This window comes from Leucoraja erinacea, chromosome 8, assembly GCF_028641065.1.
Source record: "Leucoraja erinacea ecotype New England chromosome 8, Leri_hhj_1, whole genome shotgun sequence".
Lineage (NCBI taxonomy): Eukaryota > Metazoa > Chordata > Chondrichthyes > Rajiformes > Rajidae > Leucoraja > Leucoraja erinaceus.
In genome coordinates, this window is record NC_073384.1 from 63,764,521 (window position 1) to 63,775,412 (window position 10,892).

The window sequence follows — 10,892 nt, forward strand, 5'->3', positions numbered from 1 at the left end:
ACTGAATGCCAATTTTTGAAAATTGCCTGCAGAAAAGGTTTTCTATTCATTACCATTATTCAGTGAAGGATGACTCACATATTCAAATACTAACCTGCATTTATCAGTCTGTACATTTATCGTGGGTAAGCACCTGCATATTAGAGCCTGTATTTTTGTTATTATACTGTGCATCACTACTTGGAGATTGCGAAACAGTGAGAAGCTGAATCATGGTTTTGACTTATTTTCTATTCCTCCACCCCAACACTCTATTTATATTTCTCTTCTTGCTTTAAATTATCCAGGTCATATGACCTCTCCCCTTCCCAAAGGCAGTATGCTCAGGAAACCAGCTGCCTTTGTGGCAAAATAGTACACTGAACCATCTCCAAACTGAAACCAGGATAATGGGGCATAAATTTAAGGATAAGGGAGAAAGGATTACAGAAAGCAAGAGAGGGCCTAATTTTGTCTGCTTTTTGTCCTTATGTTCTTCTACTGAGTGCAGATTCTCTGAATGTGCATTCAGTTACATCAAGGTATTTTCTCCTGAGTGGTTTCAGTTTGAATTCTTCACAATTTTCAAATAGTTTCAAATAAATTCCTAAATTCAAAGCAACATTGATTAACCGAATACACAGAGTAGCTCTGTATGAAGGAAGACGTTACCATAAAGACCAACAGTCACTTGAAATGACTAACCTTGCTGTGCAATGACAGAATTTTCTTGTACATAAGTAGGCTCACACTGTCAATGAGATTGTGTCTTGCAATTACATAAGAACAATAAGCAGTATTTTTTCCTGCAAAGTTCCCACATTATATATCATCTGTCAAATATTTGCCTGCTTGCTAAACTCACCTACAATCCTTGGCAGCTTCTTTGTGCCCTCTTCATAGTCTGCTTTCTCACCTGACTATGTATTGTCAGTAAATTTTACCTCATTATACTTCATCAGAGATATACTTGCGTATCTGGAAACAACAAATTGTAGCGGCACCTAGTGGTGGTTTGGGAAGGTCAGAAGCCTCGTCATTGGTTAGCTCGGTCACATGACCGAGGGGTGTTCGTTTACGACCGGAGCTGGTTTCATGTTGGCTAGTCAGGCTAGCGTGTTACCGAGTTTTGTTACCGTTTGTTATTGACAATAAAAATGACTCAACTCAACCTGCCTGGTCTCCCGTCGGTCCAAACGATTTTTCGGATCTTTGACATGAACGCCGCCGAAAACCTCGACGCCCAGCCTGCCCAGCAAAACGCGGTTGCCCTGAAACTGCCCGTTTTCTTGGCAGTACAGCCTCAAGTGTGGTTCACCCACATTAAGGCTCAATTCGAGCTCCGCCACATCGTCGCGATGCAACCCGTTATTTCTACGTGGTGGGTGCGCTCAATCAGGAGAGTGCCACCCGGTTGCTGCCTTGCCTTCAGAATTTGCCCGCATTCGGCAAGTACGAAGGTCTCAAAGCACTGCTGCTCTGCACTTTCGGGCTCAGTTGCCACGATCGCGCGGCCCGCCTGTTGCACATGGACGGCCTTGGCGATCGCAAGTCGTCTGTGTTGATGAGCGAGATGCTCGCACTTATGGATGGCCACCAACCTTGCCTGTTATTCGAGCAGGCCTTCCTGGAACAGATGACATCCGCCTGCTCCTCCCCGGGTCCGATTTCGCCGACCCCCTGCAGCTCGCTGAACGGGCGAACAAGCTGTGACTTGCCAAGCAGCAGGACAGTGGTTCCATCAGCCGGGTGTCTGCCTCTTTGCACCAGCCGCCTCGCAGGGACATCCAACCCTTGCTCCCATCTTGGCCAAATTCCCGGACTCTTGACCCCTCACTTTCACTTGGCCGCCCCTAAGCACGGGGTGGTCCATCATATTCTCACTGCCGGCACCCCAGTGCATGCAAGGCCGCGCAGGCTCCCGCCTGACAAGCTGCTTTTAACCAAGGCATAGTTCCGGCAGATGGAGGACATTGGGATTATGTGGTGCTCCAACAGCCCGTGGGCTTCCCCACTACATATGGTTCCCAAATCATCTGGGGGGTGGAGACCATGTGGGGATTACTGCCGCCTGAACGCTGTCACGACCGCTGATTGCTACCCGGTCCCGCACTACCAGGACTTCACAGCCCACTTGGACAGTGCTACCATCTTTTACAAGGTGGATCAGGTGTGTGGCTACCACCAGATTCCCGTCCACCCCGATGATGTGCCCATGACCGCCATCATCAACCCGTTCGGCCTATTTGAATGACTGTGGATGCCGTTCGGGTTGAAGAACGCCGCACAGGCTTTCCAGCGGTTGATGGACATGGTTGGTCGGGGATTGGACTTACATGGATGACATTCTGGTCGCCAGGCGCTCTCACTGCAAGGACCTACGGGTGCTGTTCCAGTGGCTCCAGGACCACGGGCTGGTTATTAACACCGCCAAATGCCAGTCTGGGCTCAGCTCTATTTCCTTCCTGGGACACCATGTCAACTCGCAGGGAGCTGCGCCTTTTCCCGGTAAGGTGGAGGCGATTCGGCAGTTTCCTCGGCCAATCCCCGTCAAGGGGCTGCAGGAGTTCCTCGGCAAGGTGAACTTCTAGCACCGTTTTGTGCTGGCGGTGGCCTGGATCATGCGGCCCTCGTTTCAGTGCCTGGCTGGTAGGCTGCGGGATCTTGTGTGGGACGCCGAGACCGCAGCCCCTTTCGACAGTGCTAAGGAGGCACTGGCCAAGGCCACCATGCTAGTGCACCCACGGGCTGCTGCTTCGACTGCCCTCACCATTGATGCCTCAGATACTGGTGAGGGCGGCACCTGCCGTTTGTCTCGGAATGCACCACTGATGTCCAGCACATAGCAGGCAAAATGAACCTGGTCGCGGACGATTTGTCTCGCCCTGCAGTCCATGCCATGTAGTCCGCGGACCCAGGCATTGACTATTCTGGGCTGGCTGCTGCACAACGCGAGGACGATGAGATTGGTGCCTATTGGACTGCTGTGTCGGGGTTGGTGTTGGCCAATGTTCCGTTTGGTCCTGCGGGTGTGACGGTCCTATGCGATGTTTCCACCGTGTTGGCGGCAGCGTGTGTTCGACGTTGTTCACGGTCTGGCCCACCCTTCCATCCAGGCGACTTTTGCGTTTGTGGCAGACAAGTTCGTCTGGCAAGGGCTTTGCAAACAGGTTGCGGCCTGGGCTTGGGCCTGCATTCCCTGCCAGACGTCCAAGGTCCAGCAGCATATGCGGGCGCCGCTCCAGGATTTTGTGGTTCCCCCTCACAGGTTCGAGCACATCCATGTCGATTTGGCAAGTCCACTACCGACGTCTCGCGGTTCCACGCACCTGCTCACCATTGTGGATCGCTTCATGAGGTGGACTGAGGCCGTTCTGCCACCTCCGCCGCGTCTTGTGCTCAGGCGTTAGCGGTCCACTGGGTGGCGCGGTTTAGTGTGCCTGCGTACATCTCCACCGACCGTGGTGCCCAGTTTACCTCAGCCTTGTGGTCGGCTATGGCTCAGCTGTACGGGACGCAGCTGCAACACACCACCGCGTACCACCCTCAGGCCAGCGGTTTGGTGGAGCGGTTCCATCGGCATCTGATGTCAGCGCTGAAGAACCGGCTCACGGGCCCGGATTGGGTAGACCAGTTGCTTTGGGTGTTGCTGGGGATTCGCATGACCCCGAAGGAGAATTTGGACACGTTTTCCACTGAGCTTGTGTACGGCTCCCTGCTGCGGGTGCCTGGAGATTTCCTTCCTGCAGGTTGGGGGCTGCAGGAGCCCACTTTGTTTGTGTTGGTGAACCTGCGGGAGAAAGTGGGCGGCCTGGCTCCTATACCGACCTCTCGCCATGGGGTTGCTCCTGTCTACGTTCCGCCAGAGCTCAAGGACTGCCTTTTTGTTTTTATTCACAGGGATTCGCACCAGATTCCTCTGCAGCGGAGTTATGAAGGTCCTTTCCAGGTGTTGTGGCATGGCGTTGCGACTTTTCTGTTGGGTGTCAGGTGGCCAGCCTCAAGCCTGCCCATCTGGATGTCGATAGCCCGGTGGTGGTGGTTCAACCCCGGCGTAGAGGTCGTCCGCTGGCCGTACCCCTTGCACCTGTTGTGCCTGTTCCACCTGTGACTTTTCCGCCTGCTAGCCCTGTTCCGTCTGTTCATCCTCTACCACCGGTTGTGCCTCTTCCTCAGGTCTCCACTCAGACTGGTCGCCTCATTCGGCCTCCTGCACGGTTCCTTTCCTCTGGTTCTGGGGGGGTCCTGTTGCGGCACCTAGTGGTGGTTTGGGGAGGTCAGATCCCTCGTCATTGGTTGGCTCGATCACGTGACCGGGGGGGTTTGTTCGCTGGCTTTCCAGTCAGTCGTCAGTGCTCCTCCCCGCGACAGGAGCTATTTTCATGTTAGCTAGTCAGGCACGCATGTTACCGAGTTTTGTTACCGTTTGTTATTGATAATAAAAATGACTCAACTCAACTTGCCTGGTCTCGCTAAAATATTGCGGTTTGGTTCAAATTATTGCACTGGTTCAGATGAAAGATGAACTGGTTCAAAGAAGAGGTAAGAAGAGGTAAGATGACCATATCTCTGGGAATTGACAGGGTACTCCATAGCAAAAGAGCCATGACAAGAAATACAGATTGCACAATAACTGCCCATATTTAATCAGTATATTGTAGTAATATTCAAATAATACTATGCATATGATGTCAGAATTAAAATGCATTCACACACCATTTGACACATCCAGCACAGAAGTGCAAAGTGTTCTGATCTCCTAATTCACTTCTGATCCATTGGAGGTTCTAGCTGAGCAGAGGGATCAGATACACTTTTTTATTGGTCTTTCATTTATATGTTAACCAATATGTCAAGCTCAGACCTCTTCATGTGAAAAGTTAATTTAGCTTTTATAAAAAGCTACTGCAGGCCAACAGGAAGAGCAAGTCAGGTTGAACATGATCTGGCCACATTACTTTGGTTATAATTGGATCAAACACCACTGAGCAGTCATGATGGAAACTGATTTTGATCAGTCTAGCCACGTACATTGTTCATATTTTGTTCTTTACTCTCTCCCATTCCAAAATCCTGTTCCATTCTGATCTTCTTGCCTCCGTTCAATTTCCTCTTTCCCAAATGCAATCCCGTTATCCTTCGCCAACTCTACTTGCCTCCTTCCAGTCTTCTCTCTCCACCCCAAATTCCTTTCCCCTATAAACACTGCTACACTGTGCTTATCTTTTCCTTCTCTGCTCCCTTCCCCGCCACTTTTGATTTCCGCTTCCTACAAATTATACTTCGCTACAATTATTCCCTTCCCACACCCTCCGAATATCCTCTCCCTGACCCCCTCACCACTCCACACCCTTATCTTCTGCCAATTTTCATCAATCCAGGAATTGTTCTCATTTCCCTATTTGTTGATTTTATTCTATTATTTCTTAGATCGCACAAGTAAGCCATTCAACCCATCAAGTCATTTCTATCAGTCCTATCACTCTACTTGTTTTCCCTCTTTCATATCAACTTTCCCCAGTTCTCCTGGCACCCATCTACATTAAGAGGTCGTTTGCAGCAGCCAATTAATCTACTAGCTCCTTATTGGGAATGTGGGAAGAAACCAGAGTACCCCGAGGAAATATATGTGATCAAGAAGAAAACCAGAACAATCCCAGACAGCATCCTCAGTCAGAATCAACCCTGGGTCTCTGGAGCAGTGGGCAACAGCTTTCTCAGTTCTTGCTTTGTGTTTTATCGCCAATGTCAGGGCGTTTTGGTAACTCTAAACACGGCAAGACAGCTGATTCCTCAGCTGTTGCAGTTGTCGGTTTGTAACAGTAATAAATAAATTAAGTTGACTAATTCTGTTGTTTGATTTACTGAATTGAAAATAAATAGAAATGTATGTTTTAATTCCCTGCTGTGATTTCTTCAGCTGTCACTGTGGAAGAAATGGAACAGTGTGATGTCTTCAAGGTCCTGTTCAACCTTCACAAAATGTACCCACTGTGCACAAAAGATGATTGCAGTCATTTAACCATTTACATTGTGGCTAACCTAAGATGCTGATATGTTTCAGTAAATTGAAAGACATGAATCCAATCAAGTGCTTTCGACAAAAGTACCAACTTTAGTCTTCCATCGTTACCAAAGTAGTGTTAATTCAAAGTCATAATACTTTTGCCAAATTATGTGGCAGGAAATAATAAAAACAGTATTGTTCTCCCGTCTTAACCATTTACACCTATCTGGAAATTCTATTTGTATTTATCACTGCAAACATTATAGGATACCTAGCAACCACATTCATCTTTATTTATTATCTGTTCAAATATTCACTGGAATATTCAAAGGTGGATTTGTTCTTTTTTTTTGTAGCTTCCTTGACCTGTGCATCACCTCTTACATAATTGTGACTATTTTGGTGGTACAAAAGCTGAGCCTGGCAACTGCTAATCAAATCCCTAAAGACCATCAAGAAGTCAGTAATTCTAAGATGGTCAAACTGAGTGTGCACATTAATCTCCTCTACCTGAAGAGTGTATTGAAACATTTACTTTTTATTTAGTTTGACTGCTTCATGAAATAAATAATATTGCAAAATATAATGAGAACATTTTACTTGTTACATGGAAAATGAGAAACCAATCAGGATTTTCATACAGAAACACATCTGAATGGTCTCTGCCATTAAAGGTGTGTGGATGTGACATGAAATCAGGTTTACAATGATGTTCATTGTTCAGGAGATGTATTTAAAGTTATGTTGTGAGGCATTCATGATGTGCAACATTTTATGTAAAACTTGAAAGAACCGTCAGCGCTATTTGTGGTAATTTCTACTTTGGGTTTTGTTTCCCCAGATGTTAAAGTTAATAACAGTGGTAGATATCCTGGACATTACAGGCATTTCTGCATCCCTGAATAAAGGAGATAAGTAGACTGAGATCTCCCATCTATTTGGTGCATCACCAAGACACCCATCATGCAGCTTTCATTCCATTTAACTCAGTTTCTCCATTAAGTAAAATATATAGTCGAAAAGCTACGCAGCATGGACGCACGTCCATTGGCCCAACGTCCATGCCAATCCAATGGAAATATCATTGGGAAGGAACTGCAGATGCTGGTTTACACGGTAGACACAAAATGCTGGAGTAACTCAGTGGGGCAGACAGCATCTCTGGGTAGAAGGAATGGGTGAGGTTTTGGGTCGAGACCCTTCTTCGGGCTGAAAGTCAGGGGAGTGGTCTGTGTCCCCCAGCATTTTGTGTTTATCTTCAGAATATTTTTACCCTGCCATTGCTTTTCTCTGGTAAGCTCTTTCAAATTGCTTAACCTTCTGAACAACACTTCTTTAGAGATACGCCTGTATCCCAAAAATGAAAATAAATTGATTTATCAAATACTTCTCTTCCTAAAGGCTTCACTAATGCAGATTTATTTTTAGAATGTTCCAGATATTTTTAATTATGTTGTTGCAACAGTTAAGCTCATGCAGGTGCATGAGGGAAGGGCCAAACATTTCAGCCTAGATATTCCTCTAAATCACTGATGCTCAGTGAGCCAATGGATATTGTTTGTGTGAACTCACTTTGAGCAAGTTCTTCACCCCATAATCTAGACCATTGATTAGGTCTTGAACATCCTGATTGATAGGTAGCTGAGGTGATTGCAGGTTTCAGTAGAAAGAGGGAAGTGGAAGATAGTTGAATGCTTAGATTTAGCAGAATGTCTGGGGAAGGGGGGGCAGGTCAGGAATCACCAGTCAAAGAGCCGCACCCCCTCCCGGGCCGCGCTCTCACCATTCACTCTTACCATTGGGAAGAAGATATAGCTGAAAGCCGTGACCTCCAGGTTCAAGAACAGCTTTTTCCCAACAACCATCAGGCTATTAACTGTAACAAAAACACTTTATATGAACTGTCTTGGTTTCACTAAGGACTATAGACATTTTGTACCAATATTTAATTTAATTTAATTTAATTATTTTGTTTATTATTATTATGAGTACTGTGATTACAGACCTGTTATGCTGCTGCAAGTAAGAATACCATTGTTCTATTTTAGGTACATATGACAATTAAACCCTCTTGAATTTTGACTCGTGAAGTTAAGCTGCTGCAGGGAGAGCTCAGATCAGGCCATGGTGGGGAATGAGTTGGGCTCACATTTAAATCTATTGGTGGGGAACCAAGAGGAGACTTGTCTCCAGTCTATTCATAATTGCCTGCTGAGGAACTATTTTATGACAATTTAAAGTCATCTCTTACCTTGGAAAACACAATTTTTTTGTGGTCCTGCGAAGAAATGTTATCAATTTAACATGCCATTGTCATTGATAAAGGCTACTTATTGCAATTATCTTTTATTTGTATTGAAAAATGCTTGTTATTTCAAAACCTGGACCAAATCCCAAAGATACTGAAATAATCAACACATTACAACACAATTCAAATAAAATATAATTGTAATGAATGGCCTTATCAATCAATAGATAAAAGCCTAGAAGTTCATGTGTATGGTACTTTTAATTTTCCAGAAATAAACATGATGACGACTATATTTTTTCTCATAATTCCAGAAATTCAAATAAATACTTAGTGACTAAGTCACATTGGCATATCTGACATCATTTTCAGCATTAGACTCATGTCTGGCCATGTAATTTGCATGCAATGTTCTTTGCCAGGAAATTAGATCTTATTGTCTCATACCATACTCACCCCATCCCACTTCTCTGAACTTTCCTGGTTTTGATCAGGCTTCTCATTACGGGTCCACTACCCCTACAGCCCCACCTCCTATCACCAATCCGGGCACTGCCTTAGCTCTCTGCCGCTAAGAGATTATTTTGTGAAAGATTATCAGGTTCAGAAAGCAGCGAAGAATGTCTATTTGGATAAATACAAAATCATTGAGGGAGAAAGTTTCCCATAAAATGGATGAAATTATGACAATATCATTGAAAAGGGTTACATCATAATACTTATAAAACAAAATGTAACTACTACACTTATACATCATGCATGACAAAGAGGCAATAATAATTACACATTAATTTTGGAAATGATAATTGACTATTTGGATATCTTATTGGATATCTAGTGATTAATTATTCCCCCCAATCTAATTTGTCTATAAATACTAGCAGTATTTGATTTTAAGAAATGTTATCTACATTTATACATTATTTTGAATAAGATATCAAGACAATGTATTTACAAATTTTCCACTGGTGTTTCATTGGATTTTATTAGAAGATTTTTTTAAGTTACTTCTGCAGTATCATAAACACATAAAACAGTAAACAAGCTATTGATCATTACCTTGTCCTTTAGATTAGAAAATAATAATTTTTCTTCAGGAAGGCTTATTCACAAACGGATTGAGCTCTTTCCTCAAGAAAGGGAGAGTTACAAGTCTGAGTATATTTGGAAAGTAATGCAATGTATAATATTTCTCAGATCATTTCAGATATTCCATACAAACTTTTACTGCAACCAACATTTTTCTTCCCTGTACCCATGAACTGACCCTTTTGACTTTCCGGACTTAATTGATTGCAGATTTTGAAGTCAAACTAAATTTAAGCATTTCTGCCAAAGATCTACATGCCAACTAGTTCCCATTCCTTCCTCCCAACACATCCCATTGTTTCTGCACAAAACCCTTTATATACTTGTTATTACTTCAGATTGATCCACAGATTGTTCCACCCTCTCTGTGGAGGAATGCACTTTCTTTGTTCAGCTGCCGATTGAACATCTTTGCTAGGGTGGAAACCTGCAACCTCCTTATTTATAATTATTCACTAAGTTCATCGACTATTTTATCTACCCCGCCACACAGTGAGGTAATGAAATACAGAAAAAATATTTCTGATTCCACTCAGCTACATTGCTCATACAATGTTAACAAAGACTACATTGTAACAAGGTTTGAAAGGATTTACTTTTCCTACAGCCAAAAGATACTTGTGAGAAAAATAATTTTCAATAAAACAATCTCTAGTATCTGTCAGTTCTACAACATCAACTGTGCACTTGGATATGAAATAAATTAAGCAAAACATTAACACTGAAAATCCCAGCTAGAGGCAAAGGTGTAATTGGACAGCAGACTACTTCAGAAAATAAAATGATGCAAGCACACCAACAACAAGAAACAATCTGTAAATGAATACATGGAAGTTATAAATAGCATCAGTTTCAATTAAACAGGGAAAACTGAAGACTGAAGATTGTGCCATGCTGGCATTTGTAATGAAAACAATGTGTTTTGTGTATTTGGGCATGTTTATTTTTCCCCTGTTATTCCCTCCGAGTAAATAATTGCTTCATGCAGCAAAACGAGGCCAGAGACAAATTGCTACTTTTCCCCTATAGACAAGTTCAAATACCACTTCTAGATCGTTGAGCGCAACATTTAGGTTGACTTTAATGCAGTATAGCATCGTCGGGTCATACAGCACAGAAATGGGCCCTTCAGCCCACCAGGTCTATGCTGATCTTTTTCCTCTACTACACTCATGCCATTTACTTACTTTGGGATCATAATCTTTGAACTCTTGCCAGTTGAAATTTCTGTCTCCCTGCCTCTTAAACTCAGTGATTGGACCGCATTCCACCTCTGGCTGCCTTTTTCAGATATCATCCACTCGATGTGTTCAGTATTGACAGTGCCAAGTTTCTGAATCACCTTCACATTCTTGGCCATGTGCAAAATTTCCAACAGCGCTGTTTCAAAGATGCCTCCAAGGTGATATGACCTGAAGCATCATCAGTAAAAAAACAACATTTCTGATTTGATTCAATGATTTTGCAAAATTATGCTCTGTGCACATGGCTGCCAGACTTTCCATTTTAACAAAAAATACATCAATGGTTGCAAGTCACATATAAAGGTAATTAATGTTACTTCTCTTT